Source organism: Arachis stenosperma, chromosome 10 (genome assembly GCF_014773155.1).
Source record: "Arachis stenosperma cultivar V10309 chromosome 10, arast.V10309.gnm1.PFL2, whole genome shotgun sequence".
Classification (NCBI taxonomy): Eukaryota; Viridiplantae; Streptophyta; class Magnoliopsida; order Fabales; family Fabaceae; genus Arachis; species Arachis stenosperma.
In genome coordinates this window covers 84,097,321-84,113,002 of record NC_080386.1, presented here as the reverse complement: position 1 = coordinate 84,113,002, position 15,682 = coordinate 84,097,321, and the positions used below count along the sequence as shown (strand labels likewise).

Genomic DNA, 15,682 nt, shown 5'->3' with positions numbered 1-15,682 from the left:
GAACGGAGTTGTGAATTCAACCGGTGCCATAATAATGATTTCATACAAGTACAAAAGAATATGGATCACAATTTCGTCCACCAAGATGTATAATCAAGCTGGTGGTTAATCATTGTCTGATGAAAGACGCACTCTGAACCCATGTAGAATGTGATAACCTTATGCCAGTTCAACGCATTCATATTGGTGAAGAATGAAGATACATCTTAGAATAGAGAATCAAACACTGGTTAAAGAGAAAGTAATACTTTTATTAATCCATGAAGCTTAGTGATGATTGGGTTTTTGATGGTATAGAATTTCACAAATAAATTCTCGTTGCAAGTATAGTTTCTAAACCAATCAATAATCCTTTCATACAAAAAGTTATTTGTCACTAAAACAAACCCCTAAATTTATAAACTAAAGTATTCAAACCTCGGGTCATTCTCCCTAGGAATTACAATAAAGTGTCTTGTTATTGGTTATGAGGTATGTTTGGGGTTTTTTAAGATTTTAGACAAGGAATATAAATGGCAAAGAAAATAAACTAACAACTAATAAAGCTCTTGGCAAGGTATGAGAACTAGAAGTCCCATCCTAGTTATCCTCCTCAATTGTGATCACAAATTGTTCATTGATACCACTTAGTTAACCTCTACAATGGAGGAAAGTCAAGTGGATGTCCTCATCAATGAGGATGTCTCCTTCTATGTCAACTCCTACTGAATAACAGAGGTGACAAATAAAATGAGGAAAGGCTAACCTTGCCAAGGTAGAGGACTTGTCCGCCACCTTATAGAGTTCTTGGGCTATAACCTCATGAACTTCCACTTCCTCTCCAATCATGATGCTATGAATCATGATGGCCCGGTCTAGAGTAACTTCAGACCGGTTGCTAGTGGGAATGATTGAGCGTTGGATAAACTCCAACCATCCCCTAGCCACGGGCTTGAGGTCGTGCCTTCTTAATTGAACCGGCTTCCCTCTTGAATCTCTCTTCCATTGGGTGCCCTCTTCACAAATGTCAGTGAGGACTTGGTCCAAACTTTGATCAAAGTTGACCCTTCTTGTGTAAGGATGTTCATCTACTTGCATCATGGGCAAGTTGAATGCCAACCTCACATTTTCCGGACTAAAATCTAAGTATTTCCCCCGAACCATTGTAAGCCAATTCTTTGGGTCCGGGTTCACACTTTGATCATGGTTCTTGGTGATCCATGCATTGGCATAGAACTCTTGAACCATTAAGATTCCGACTTGTTGAATGGGGTTGGTGAGAACTTCCCAACCTCTTCTTCGAATCTCATGTCGGATCTTTGGATATTCACTCTTTTTGAGTTTGAAAGGGACCTCGGGGATCACCTTCTTCAAGGCCACAACTTCATAGAAGTGGTCTTGATGCACCATTGAGATGAATCTCTCCATCTCCCATGACTCGGAGGTGGAAGCTTTTGCCTTCCCTTTCCTCTTTTTAGAGGTTTCTCCGGCCTTGGATGCCATAAATGGTTATGAAAAAACAAAAAGCAATGCTTTTACCACACCAAACTTAAAAGGTTTGCTCGTCCTCGAGCAAAAGAAGAAAGAAGAGAGTAGAAGAAGAAGAAATGGAGGAGAGGGAGATGGCTTTGTGGTTCGGCCAAAAGGGGAAGAAGTAGTGTTTAGGGTGTGTGAAAATGAAGGAGTGAAGATGGGTTTATATAGGGGTGAGGGGAGGGGTAGGGTTCGGCCATTATGGGTGGGTTTGGGAGGGAAAGTGGTTTAAATTTGAATGGTGAGGTAGGTGGGGTTTTATGAAGGATGGATGTGAGTGGTGAAGAGAAAGATGGGATTTGATAGGTGAGGGGTTTTTGGGAAAGAGGTGTTGAGGTGATTGGTGAATGGGTGAAGAAGAAAGAGGGTGGTGGGGTTGGTGGGGATCCTGTGGGGTCCACAGATCCTGAGGTGTCAAGGAAAAGTCATCACTGCACCAAATGGCATGCAAAAATACGTTTTGAGCCAATTCTGGCGTTAAACGCCGGGCTGGTGCCCCTTTCTGGCGTTAAACGCCCAGAATGGTGCCAGACTGGGCGTTAAACGCCCATCTGCTAGCCTTACTGGCGTTTAAACGCCAGTAGGTTCTTCCTCTAGGGTGTGCTGTTTTTCTTCCTATTTTTCATTTTGTTTTTGCTTTTTCAATTGATTTTGTGACTTCTCATGATCATCAACCTACAGAAAACATAAAATAACAAAGGAAAATAGATAAAATATAACATTGGGTTGCCTCTCAACAAGCGCTTCTTTAATGTCAGTAGCTTGACAGAGGGCTCTCATGGAGCCTCACAGATACTCATAGCAATGCTAGAACCTCCCAACATCAAACTTAGAGTTTGAATGTGGGGGTTCAACACCAAACTTAGAATTTGGTTGTGGCCTCCCAACACCAAACTTAGAGTTTGACTGTGGGGGCTCTGTTTAGCTCTGTTTTGAGAGAAGCTCTTCATGCTTCCTCTCCATGGTGACAGAGGGATATCCTTGAGCCTTAAACACAAAGGATTCTTCATTCACTTGAATGATCAGTTCACCTCTATCAACATCAATCATAGCCTTTGCTGTGGCTAGGAAGGGTCTGCCAAGGATGATGGATTCATCCATGCACTTCCTAGTCTCTAGGACTATGAAATCAGTAGGGATGTAATGGTCTTCAACTTTTACCAGAACATTCTCTACGAGTCCATAGGCTTGTTTCTTTGAATTGTCTGCCATCTCTAGTGAGATTCTTGCAGCTTGTACCTCAGAGATCCCTAGCTTCTCCATTACAGAGAGAGGCATGAGGTTTACACTTGACCCTAGGTCACACAGAGCCTTCTTGAAGGTCATGTTGCCTATGGTGCAAGGTATTGAGAACTTCCCAGGATCTTGTCTCTTTTGAGGTATTTTCTGCCTAGACAAGTCATCCAGTTCTTTGGTGAACAACTTGTCATTTAGCTTCATGATTGCTCCAAGGTATTTAGCAACTAGCTCTTTAGTGACATACTCATCCTCTTCAGAGGAAGAATACTCATCAGAGCTCATGAATGGCAGAAGTAAATCAAATGGAATCTCTATGGTCTCAATGTGAGCCTCAGATTCCCATGGTTCCTCATTAGGGAACTCATTGGAGGCCAGTGGACGTCCATTGAGGTCTTCCTCAGTGGCGTTCACTGCCTCTCCTTCCTCTCCAAATTCGGCCATGTTGATGGCCTTGCACTCTCCTTTTGGATTTTCTTCTGTATTGCTTGGAAGAGTGCTAGGAGGGAGTTCAGTAATTTTCTTACTCAGCTGTCCCACTTGTGCCTCCAAATTCCTAATGGAGGACCTTGTTTCAGTCATGAAACTTTGAGTGGTTTTGATTAGATCAGAGACCATGGTTGCTAAGTCAGAGTGGTTCTGCTTAGAATTCTCTGTCTGTTGCTGAGAAGATGATGGAAAAGGCTTGCTATTGCTAAACCTGTTTCTTCCACCATTATTGTTATTGAAACCTTGTTGAGGTCTCTCTTGATCCTTCCATGAGAAATTTGGATGATTTATCCATGAAGAATTATAGGTGTTTCCATAGGGTTCTCCCATGTAATTCACCTCTTCCATTGAAGGGTTCCCAGGATCATAAGCTTCTTCTTCAGATGAAGCATCCTTAGTACTGTTTGGTGCATTTTGCATTCCAGACAGACTTTGAGAAATCAAATTGACTTGTTGAGTCAATATTTTATTCTGAGCCAATATGGCATTCAGAGTATCAATCTCAAGAACTCCTTTCTTCTGACTTGTCCCATTGTTCACAGGATTCCTTTCAGAAGTGTACATGAATTGGTTATTTGCAACCATTTCAATTAGTTCTTGAGCTTCTGTAGGCGTCTTCTTCAGATGAAGAGATCCTCCAGCAGAGCTATCCAAGACATCTTGGATAGTTCAGAGAGACCATCATAGAAAATACCTATGATGCTCCATTCAGAAAGCATGTCAGAAGGACATTTTCTGATCAATTGTTTGTATCTTTCCCAAGCTTCATAGAGGGATTCTCCTTCCTTCTGTCTAAAGGTTTGGACTTCCACTCTAAGCTTACTCAATTTTTGAGGTGGAAAGAACTTTGCCAATAAGGCATTGACTAGCTTTTCCCAAGAGTTCAGGCTTTCTTTAGGTTGTAAGTCCAACCATGTCCTAGCTCTGTCTCTTACAGCAAAAGGGAATAGCATAAGTTTGTAGACCTCAGGGTCAACCCCATTAGTCTTGACAGTGTCACAGATTTGCAAGAATTCAGCCAAAAACTGATGAGGATCTTCCAATGGAAGTCCATGGAACTTGCAATTCTGTTGCATTAGAGAAACTAATTGAGGCTTAAGCTCAAAGTGTTTGCTCCAATGGCAGGGATAGATGTTTCCCATAGAAGTCGGGAGTAGGTGCAGTAAAGTCACCCAGCACCTTCCTTGCATTGTTGGCATTGTTGTTGTTTTCGGCTGCCATGGTTTCTTCTTCTTTGAAGATTTCTGTTAGGTCCTCTACAGAGAGTTGTGCCTTAGCTTCTCTTAGCTTTCGCTTTAAGGTCTTTTCAGGTTCAGGGTCAGCCTCAACAAGAATGCCCTTGTCTTTGTTCCTGCTCATATGAAAGAAAAGAGAACAAGAAAATGTGGAATCCTCTACGTCACAGTATAGAGATTCCTTGAGGTGTCAGAGGAACAGAAAAATAGAAGAAAGGGGTAGAAGAATTCGAACTTAGTGAGATAGAGTTTGAATTGTGCATTGAGGAGGAGTGATACTCCATAAATAGAAGGATGTGAGAAGAGGGGAAGAAAATTTTTTTTTTCGAAAATTATTTTAAAAAAAATCATTTTGAAAAAGATTTTGAAGAAGATATGATTGAAAACTTTTTTGAAAAAGATATGATTGAGAAGATATGATTTGAAAAACAATTTAAAAAGATTTGATTTTAAAAATTAATGACTTGCCTAACAAGAAAAGATATGATTCAAACATTAAACCTTTCTCAACAGAAAAGGCAACATACTTGAATTGTTCAATCAAATCATTAATTGTTAGCAAGTATCTTTGAAAAAGGAAAGAAATTGATTCTGAAAACATTTGATTGAAAAGATTTGATTTGAAAAAGATTTGATTTTGAAAAACTTTGAAAACTTGAAAAAAAAATTGAATTAAAAACAGAATCTTCCCTCTTGTGCCATCCTAGCGTTAAACACCCAGAATGGTGCACATTCTGGCGTTTAACGCCCAATTCTCTACCCTTTTGGGCGTTAAACGCCCAACCAGGCACCCTGGCTGGCGTTTAAATGCCAGTCTGCCCTTCTTCACTGGGCGTTTTGAAGGCCCAGCTTTTTCTGTATAATTCCTCTGCTGCATGTACTGAATCTTCAGTTCCCTGTACTATTGACTTGAAAATAGAACCAAGATCAAATAAACAATGCATGCAAGACACCAAACTTAATATGAGACACTAGACTCAACAAGAAACATAAAATATTTTTGGTTTTTATGATTTTGTAATTTTTTTGTGCTTTTTTCGAAAATTAAGTGGAAAAGAAAATAAAGGCATCAAAATTCTTAATGAGAATTCCAGGAATCATGCAATGTTAGTCTAAAGCTTTAGTCTAAAGGAATTAGACATGGATAGCCAAGCTTCAGCAGGACATTGCATTCAAGAGCTAAATTGATGAGAATTAATCAGCTTTGGTGATGATAAGAACATCACCTTGAAACACTAGAATTCATTCTTAAGAACTCTGAAAAATACCTAATCTAAGCAACAAGATGAACCGTCAGTTGTCAATACTCGAAAACAATCCCCGGCAACGGCGCCAAAACTTGGTGCACGAAATTGTGATCACTACTTTTCACAACTCAAATAATCCCTAATAATGGCCCCAAAGACTTGGTGCTCAATACCATGGCATAAACACAACTTCGCACAACTAACCAGCAAGTGCACTGGGTCATCCAAGTAATAAACCTTACGCGAGTAAGGGTCGATCCCACGAAGATTGTTGTATGAAGCAAGCTATGGTCACCTTGTAAATCTCAGTCAGGCAGACTCAAATGGTATGGGTGATATGAATAAAACATAAAGATAAAGATAGAGATACTTATGTATTTCATTGGTGAGAATTCAGATAAGCGAATGGAGATGCTTTGTCCTTCCGTCTCTGCTTTCCTACTGTCTTCATCCAATCCTTCTTACTTTCCATGGCAAGCTTATGCAAGGGTTTCACCGTTGTCAGTGGTACCTCCCATCCTCTCAGTGGAAATGTTCAACGCACCCTGTCACGGCACGGCTATCCAGCTGTCGGTTCTCGATCATGTCGGAATAGAATCCAGTGATTCTTTTGCGTCTGTCACTAACGCCCCACAATCGCGAGTTTGAAGCACGTCACAGTCATTCAATCATTGAATCCTACTCAGAATACCACAGACAAGGTTAGACCTTCCGGATTCTCTTGAATGCCGCCATCAGTTCTAGCCTATACCACGAAGACTCTGATCTCACAAAATGGCTGGCTCGGTTGTCAGGCGATCAACCATGCATCGTGTATCAGGAATCCAAGAGATAAACATTAGAGCCTTGTTTGCTTGTAGAACAAAAGTGGTTGTCAATCACTTGTTCATAAGTGAGAATGATGATGAGTCACATAATCATCACATTCATCAAGTTCTTGAGTGCGAATAAATATCTTGGAATAAGAACAAGCTGAATTGAATAGAAGAACAATAGTAATTGCATTAATACTCGAGGTACAGCAGAGCTCCACACCTTAATCTATGGTGTGTAGAAACTCCACCGTTGAAAATACATAAGAACAAGGTCTAGGCATGGCCGTGAGGCCAGCCTCCCAAAGAGGGTTCAATCATAAAAACATGATCAAAAGATGATCTAGAGATCTAAAGTGATCAAAAGATAAAAATACAATAGGAAAAGGTCCTATTTATAGGAAACTAGTAGCTTAAGAATTACAAAGATGAGTAAATGACATAAAAATCCACTTCCGGGCCCACTTGGTGTGTGCTTGGGCTGAGCATTGAAGCATTTTCGTGTAGAGACTCTTCTTGGAGTTAAACGCCAGCTTTTATGCCAGTTTGGGCGTTTAACTCCCACTTTGGTGCCAGTTCCAGCGTTTAACGCTGGGAATTCTGAGGGTGACTTTGAACGCCGGTTTGGGCCATCAAATCTTTGGCAAAGTATATACTATCATATATTGCTGGAAAGCCCAGGATGTCTACTTTCCAACGCCGTTGAGAGCGCCCCAATTGGGCTTCTGTAGCTCCAGAAAATCCACTTCGAGAGCAGGGAGGTCAGAATCCAACAGCATCTGCAGTCCTTTTCAGTCTCTGAATCAGATTTTTGCTCAGGTCCCTCAATTTCAGCCAGAAAATACCTGAAATCACAGAAAAACACACAAACTCATAGCAAAGTCCAGAAAAGTGTATTTTAACTAAAAACTAATAAAAAATATACTAAAAACTAACTAAATCATACTAAAAACATACTAAAAACAATGCCAAAAAGCGTACAAATTATCCGCTCATCAAATGCCACAAAGGGAGCAAGGAAGCAGCAATCTTACCCCTTAGTGGGTGTTCAACGCCCAATTCTTCAAGTTGGACACCAAACTTTACTCAAATACTCACCAAGTGGTCCCAGAAGTAGATTTTCGCACCTTTAGCTTTGTTCATTTCAATTTTGTAATTTTTGAATTTGTATTAATATCTCTTTAGGTGTAGGTTAGTATAAATAGAAAGGAGGTCACCATTGTTTAGGATTTATTTTTACCACTTTCAAATTTTCAGCTATTTCTCTGTACAGTTTGAGTAACTAAACCTCATAGGTTAAGGTTAGGAACTCTGCTGATTCCTATGAATTAATACAAGTAGTTTTCTATTTCAATCAATGTGTGATTCTATTATATGATGCATTGTCGTTCTTCATCCTTATGAATCTTGATTCTAGATGAGTTCTTATGAGTCCTGACCCGGATAATGTTCAGTTACAGCTTGAGGATACCTCACGGGTTACAACAGAATTATCTGAATTAATTGGATATGTGACATATAACCCCGTTAGTCAAGGGCAATTGAGGTTCCTGTGGCTCTAAGGGCTAGAACCATAGGAGCAGCAATCCCTGATTGGGAAGATCCGACCTTGTCTGTGACGTTTTGAGTAGGTTCAGTAGATAGATTGATGACTGTGCATCATGTTATATTTTTCTATGCTTTTTTAACTTGAATTTTCACTCATCATGCTTAATTATTGAATATTTTTGTGCTTAAATCATAGATTACTTTCAATTATTTGATTTGGTTTGAATTTGTAGAAATCGGTGGAAAAGGAAGTAAAAAGCACAAAACAAGTATGAAAGAAGAAGGGAGCTTAAAAGGTGAAGCAGAAGAAGAGCCACGTTAGGGGCCAAGTTAGTGGCCAAGTTAATGCTACTAATGTTGGCATTAACGAGGAAGAAGGGGGCAACTTGTGAAGTTAATAGTGAAGTTAACACCATTAATGTGGTCGAAGGCCAAGGAAGCCCACGTTAATGGCCACGTTAATGCCACTAACGTGAGCCATTAACGTGGAAGAAGTGATGTTTTGAAGTTAATGGTTAAGTTAACACCATTAACATGACTGAAGGGGAGGAAAAGCCACGTTAGTGCCACTAACGCCAGGGACAATGCCCGTGACCTTGTCCTCTTCAAAGGAGCATAACTTGAGTTAAAGAAGTTCAATTGACGTGCTTCTAGCCGCGTTAGAAAGCTGAAATTCAGAGCTTTCTAACGATGTATAATAATTTATGGTGGCCATGAAATTGGAGCACAAATAATAGGCATATTTAAGCCCCAAAAAGCACCCATGGAGCATCATTCTGGCTCAATTAACTTCAGTTCAAGGACCACCCAACACCAAGCAAGCAAGCCCACAATTGTCAACCAATCAAGGCCACACAAAGCATCTAGAATAGGAATTTTCATTTAATTGTAATTTGCTTTTAATTTTATTTCATTTTGTAATTTAGGAGAGCCTATATAAAGGCCTTAGTTTCTACATTCAATTTATTCTGGATTGGATTCTGGATTAGGATCACTACGGAGAGAATTTTCAGACTCCTCTCTTACCCATATTTCTCTCTCTTCCATTTTCTTTCATACCCACTTTGTAAATATTTTATTTATGAATTACTAACTCTTTCTATTGGGAAAGAGAGCTCTATTGTTATTTGATGGATTAAATTATTTTTATTATTGTTCTTCTTTTCATCTCTCTTTGATTTACTAGAAGGATTTCGTTCTTCATTCAAGCATTCAATTGTCTTAGGAAAGAAATTGAATGTACTTAGGTGTTTTGATTACCTTGGAAAAGGAATCATAGAACCATGCTTGAAATCTTTCTCACATTGGATTAGGTTTGGGGTGGTCGGATATAGTGACATGTAATTCTCCCAATACTTGGATCTATGAAGGTGTATGGTATAATCAGTGACCAAACTTTATCTCTTCCCATGAGAAATTAGATCAATAAATTGGGCAATTATTCAAGCTTATAGAGATTAAATTGCAAAGGAATTGGGATTTAATCACCTAAGATTGCCAAGAGATCAATGAGTTGTATGGATTGAGGTAGAGATGAAAGCAATTAATCCGGAGAATTCAATATCTCTCTATCCCAATGCTCAGTTTATTTTTAGTTCTTAGATTTACTTTATAGTCATTTACTTTCCTGCACTTTACAAAGAGAATGGACGATAAATAGTACAAAGAAAATCATTGAATACTGAAGACAAGAGGGTAACCTCTTCTGTTCATTCTTGAATAGTTTTCTCGTCTGATGGGGAAACAATTCCTAAAGGAATTCTATCACCAGCTAAATTCGAAAAGGGCAAAGCTGTAGCTGTAGCCCCAATCGATGACAAAGAGAAAGATATTGATCTAGATGAAGAATATTTTGAAAAAGGTGATGAGGAGATTGTAAGCACCATTTTGATTATACCAATTGAATATTTAGGAGAATATGAAAGAAATCCAAATGAGGATTATGGTGTAGAGGATGAAGAGGCTTTTGCTTTCATTCGATCAGAAGATGAATTGGGGTATTTTCAAAGACCAATTGAGAAGCAGAAGTCACATCTTCGACCATTATATGTCACTGCTTATATGAGTGGCATTTGTGTTAACAAAGTCCTAGTCAATGGAGGGGCAGCGATTAGTTTGTTGCCAGAATGAACGTTAACTAAGGTGGGGAAACACTTTGATGATCTTATTCCTACCAATATTTTCGTGACTGATTATAGTGGTATGTCAACTCCTGAAAAGGGTTAGCGACTCTGCGAGTGCATGTAGGATCTTTACATCGGAACACTATTTTTGTGGTAGTGTCTTTGAAGGCTATCTATAATGCATTGCTAGGGCGAGACTGGATACTCGGTATTGGACTGATGAAGGAAAATATGAAGTAATAAAAACAGATTCGAGTCTTTATGTGGAATAGATACATGTCAATTTTAAGATGTATAATGAAAAACTAAAACCTCTTAATGTCGACAGGGTACTTAATTCCTATAGTTGTAAAGGCTACTTTCTGACTTCAAAAGGGCTTATTGTGAAGGTTCGTCAGCCAAAGCTCGATTTACTTCCTACTGCTTGGGAGTAGTGGTTCTTTTAGGTAGAAATGTTAAAGGCATCTTGCCATGGCTAAAAGTCATGATATTTTAAATTATTTGGTTACCTTATAAAATTATTTAAATAGTTTCAATTCTATATAAATTATTTCTTTTGATAGGAGTGATTCTTTTGATGAAGTCAAAGCGCATAGGAATTTCAATTCAGTTTTTTCAATTCCAAGTACAAATTTGATTCCTCAAATCGAATTTAGGCATAATTTAGGTTCTACTTTTTTTCCCATTCCTAGAAGTAATGTTATTAACCACTCTTCTGTCATTTATCTCAAAATCTTTGCATTGAAAAGATTGATGATTTGGTTGATAATAAAGGTTGTTTTTTCTCAAATGAGCTAATAGATTTATCTTTCGATTGCATTCATGACTTAGAACCTCTGGGCTTCGAAAAGTATTCAGTTAATGATGATAATATCAAAAGAGGTTTTGAGTCTCAAGATTTTCTCGAAGAGATTAACTTGGGATCTAATGACTATGTGAGACCCACTTATGTATCTAAAAATTTTGACGAGTGATTTTGAGCAGAACTGATCAATCTTTTAGTTAGATACAAAGATTGTTGTTCTTGGGATTATCATGAGATTCCTGGACTTGATCAATCTTTAGTATAACATCAATTGGGATTAAAGCCATTTTCTCGTCCACTAAAGTAAGCGCCTCAACACTTTGCACCTGAGATTAATCATAAGATTAAGGAAGAAACCGAAAGATTGATTAAAGCAAAGTTTATTCGCACAGCTTATTATGTTGATTATGTATCAAATATTATAACAGTGATGAAGAAGAATGAGAAATTTTGAGTATGTATTTATTTTAGAGATTTAAACAATGTTACTCCCAAGGATGAATATTTCATGCCTGTAGCAGACATGCTGGTCGATTATGCAGCAGGCAATGAAATTTTAAGTTTTATGAATGGTTATTCTGGATATAACCAAATCTTTATAGCCAAGGATGATATATCAAAAACAGATTTTCGATGTCCTAGGCTTTAGGGACTTATGAATGGGTAGTGATACCTTTTGGTTTGAAGAATGCTGGTGTAAAAACCCACAAAATTAATAAGTAATTAGCCAATAAATTAATATTTAATTAGAGAGTTTAGTGATGACAAGCCATCTTACGCTAGTTTCACAAGCATTTTTCATTTGTTTTCATTAGGTTTCATGCACTTTCTTGAGCAATAAGTAAGTAATTGCATTGGAATTTCATGCATCCTTTGATTCAATTAAACATGGCTGTTTATGTGTTTTTTCAAAAGGTTTTATGCAAATTTTACTTGATGTTATGAGTGATGCAAATACCTTGTGATTATAGAAAACTTTGATGCAATTGTTTGATTGATAATTAGTGGAAGAGAAACAAGAAAGAAACAGAGGAAGAAGCAGAGGAAGTAACGTTAGTGGCCAAAGTTGGCTCACCAACGTTACCTCAAACGTTGAAAGAGAAGGGGGTATGCAACATCGGTCGCCAACGTTGTTGGCAACGTTATTGTAAATTTGGGTGCCAACGTTGGAGGGAATGTTGGTAAACCAACGTTACCTCCAATATCTTCGATAATTTTCAAATCTGGAACTGAGAAATTTTCGGCAATGCGTACGTGTCAATGACGCGTACGCATGGAAGTGTAATTCTCGCGTACGCATGAGCTACATGCACGCGCAGAATGGCTAAAATCCCATTCGACGCATTCGCGTGGGTCACATGTACGCGTGACCAAGTGAACGTTGGAGGTCAAACGCTGCCTCAAACGCTACCTCTAACGTTCTCAATGACAAGCCCAAAATTGGAGTTAGAAAACTTGCATCGACGCGCACACATCTATGATGCGTACGCGTGGATGCAGATTTTGGCCAGACTCCCAAACGCGTGAGCGATGCACACGCATAAAACGCTGTTTTGATGTGTATGTGATGAGCGGATATTTTATACGATTTTTGGGGGTATTTTCATGTGGTTTTTAGTATGTTCTAGTTAGTTTTTAGTATATTTTTATTAGTTTTTAGGCAAAATTTATATTTCTAGACTTTACTATGAGTTTGTGTGTTTTTCTACGATTTCATGTATTTTCTGGATGAAATTGAGGGATCTGAGCAAAAATCTGATTCAGGCTGAAAAATGACTGCTGATATTGTTGGATTCTGACCTCCCTGCACTCGGAATAGATTTTTTGGAGTTAGAGAAGTCCAATTGGCGCGCTCTCAATTGGGTTGGAAAGTAGAAATCCAGGGCTTTCCAGCAATATATGATAGTTCTTACTTTGCTTGAAGATAAATGACATAAACTGGCGTTTAACGCTAGTTCCAAGTTCCATTCTGGCGTGAAACGCCAGAAACAGGTTACAACCTAGCGTTTAACTCCAGAAACAGCCTATGCACGTGTAAAGCTCAAAGCTCAGCCCCAGTACACACCAAGTGGGCCTCAGAAGTGGATTTCTGCACTATCTATTTCAGTTTACTCATTTTCTGTAAACCTAGTTTACTAGTTTAGTATAAAAACAACTTTTAGAGGTTTACTGGGTACCTCATGACATTTTTAGATCTGAACTTTGTACTCTTTGATGGCATGAGTCTCTAAACTCCATTGTTGGGGGTGCGGAGCTCTGCTGTGTCTCGATGAATTAATGCAATTATTTCTGTTTTTTATTCAAACACGCTTGTTTCTATCTAAGATATTCATTCGCACTTCAATATAATGAGTGTGATGATCCGTGACACTCATCACCATTCTCAACCTATGAACGCGTGCCTGACAACGACTTCCGTTCTACATTAGATTGAATGAGTATCTCTTGGATTCTTTAATCAGAGTCTTCGTGGTATAAGCTATGATCCATTGGCAGGATTCTTGAGAATCCGAAAAGTCTAAACCTTGTCCGTGGTATTCCGAGTAGGATTGAGGGATTGAATGACTGTGACGAGCTTCAAACTCACAAGGGTTGGGCGTAGTGACTGACGCAAAAGGATTAATGGATCCTATCCCAGCATGAGTGAGAACCGACAGATGATTAGCCGTGCGGTGACAGCGCACCTGGACCATTTTCACTGAGAGGACGGATGGTAGCCATTGACAACGGTGATCCACCAACACACAGCTTGCCATAAGAGGAACCTTGCGTGCGTGAAGAAGAAGACAGGGGGAAAGCAGAGATTCAGAAGACAAAGCATCTCCAAAACTCCAACATATTCTCCATTACTGCATAACAAGTATTATTTAATCCATGCTTTTTATTTACTACCAATCAAAACTGAGAATTATTATTTTCCTGACTAAGAGTTACAAGATAACCACAGCTTGCTTCAAGCCAACAATCTCCGTGGGATTCAACCCTTACTCACGTAAGGTATTACTTGGACGACCCGATGCACTTGCTGGTTAATGGTACGAGTTGTGAAAAGTGTGATTTACAATTTCGTGCACCAAGTTTTTAGCGCCGTTGCCGGGGATTGTTTGAGTTTAAACAACTAACGATTTATTTTGTTGCTTAGATTAGGAATAATTTATTGCTGTGTTTAGAGTCACTAGGATTGCATCTCATATTTTTTCCTTTAAAAAAAATTTTATTTATTAAATACCTTATTAAAATATGTTAAATTTGTAGCTCAATTGGCTAGAGCGTTGTGCCAATGTTCTTGGTAATTGGGTATCTTCCTTTTAAAACTTTTTCAAAAATAATTTTTCTTTGATTAAATCTTGTGTCAATTTTTAAGTTTGGTGTTCTCTTGTTAATTTTCCTTTAGTTTTCGAAAATTTCATTGTGGTTTTCTAAAATTTTAAGTTTGGTGTTCTATCTTCATGTTCTTGTTGTTCTTGTGAGTCTTCAAGGTGTTCTTTAGTCTTTCTTGTGTTTTGATCTTAAAATTTTTAAGTTTGGTGTTCCTTGGTGTTTTTCCTCCAAAATTTTTGAAAATAAGGAGCATTAGATCTAAAAATTTTAAGTTGTGTGTTTTTATCTTATCATATCTTAGTTGTCAAGTTTTTAAAAATCATATCTTTTTCAAATATTTTCTCCTATTTATTTTCCTACAAGTATCTTCAATTTTAAGACATATCTTTTTTTCAAAACTTTCTAACCACTTTTTCTCTCTCTTCATTTTTCGAAAATCCTCACCCATTTTTCATTTTATTTTATTTTATTTTTTAATTTCTGTTTTCTAAAAAAAATAAAAAAATAAATAAAAAATAAATAAATAAAAATTTTATAATACTATTTGAATCTCCAATTCACAACATCTTCCTTTCTCCATCATAGACCTAAGTGGAAATGAACAGTCCAGAAGGACTCTGAGGTCATATGCTAACCCCACTACTGCTTCATTTGGGAGTAGTATCTGTATACCCTCCATCGGAGTCAATAGTTTTGAGTTGAATCCTCAGCTTATTATCATGGTCCAGCAAAGTTGCTTGTATTCCGGTGGTCCAGCAAAATCGCTGACACAGTACATGATAAGGAAGTAGATCAGGATATCTACAGATTATTACTATTTCCATTTGCTGTAAAAGACCAAGCTAAGAGGTGGTTAAATAACCAACCTAAGGCTAGCATAAGGACATGGAAACAACTGTCAAAAAAATTCCCGAATCAATATTTCCCTCCAAAACGGATGACACAGCTAAGGCTAGACATCCAAGGCTTTAAACAAGGAGATAATGAATCTCTTTATGATGCATGGGAGAGATACAAAGAGATGATAAGGAAATGCCCTTCTGAAATATTTTCAGAGTGGGTGTAGTTAGACATCTTCTACTATGGGCTTACAGAAAAGGCTTAGATATCTCTAGACCACTCAGCTGGTGGATCTATACATGAGAAAGACAATTGAAGAGGCTCAAGAGCTCATTAATACAATTGCCAGAAATCAGCATCTGTACTTAAGTAGTGAGTATTCCATGAAAGAAGAGGTTAAAACAGTAACTGCTAAACTCAGTCCTGCAGAACAAGTTACTGAATTAAATCAGCAATTTGATTTTCTAACAAAACAGCTAGCCGAATTCAAGGAGATACTACAAGACACAAGAAT

General features: G+C 38.1%; 1 non-coding gene across 1 annotated transcript; it reads left to right on the top strand.

Annotated features, from left to right (window-relative positions):
• The first annotated feature begins 3,950 nt into the window (after nucleotides 1–3,950).
• LOC130959768 (small nucleolar RNA R71) lies at nucleotides 3,951–4,058 on the top strand. Its single transcript, XR_009078834.1, has one exon. It is a non-coding gene; the product is annotated as a small nucleolar RNA R71 (small nucleolar RNA).
• Nucleotides 4,059–15,682: the final 11,624 nt, after the last annotated feature.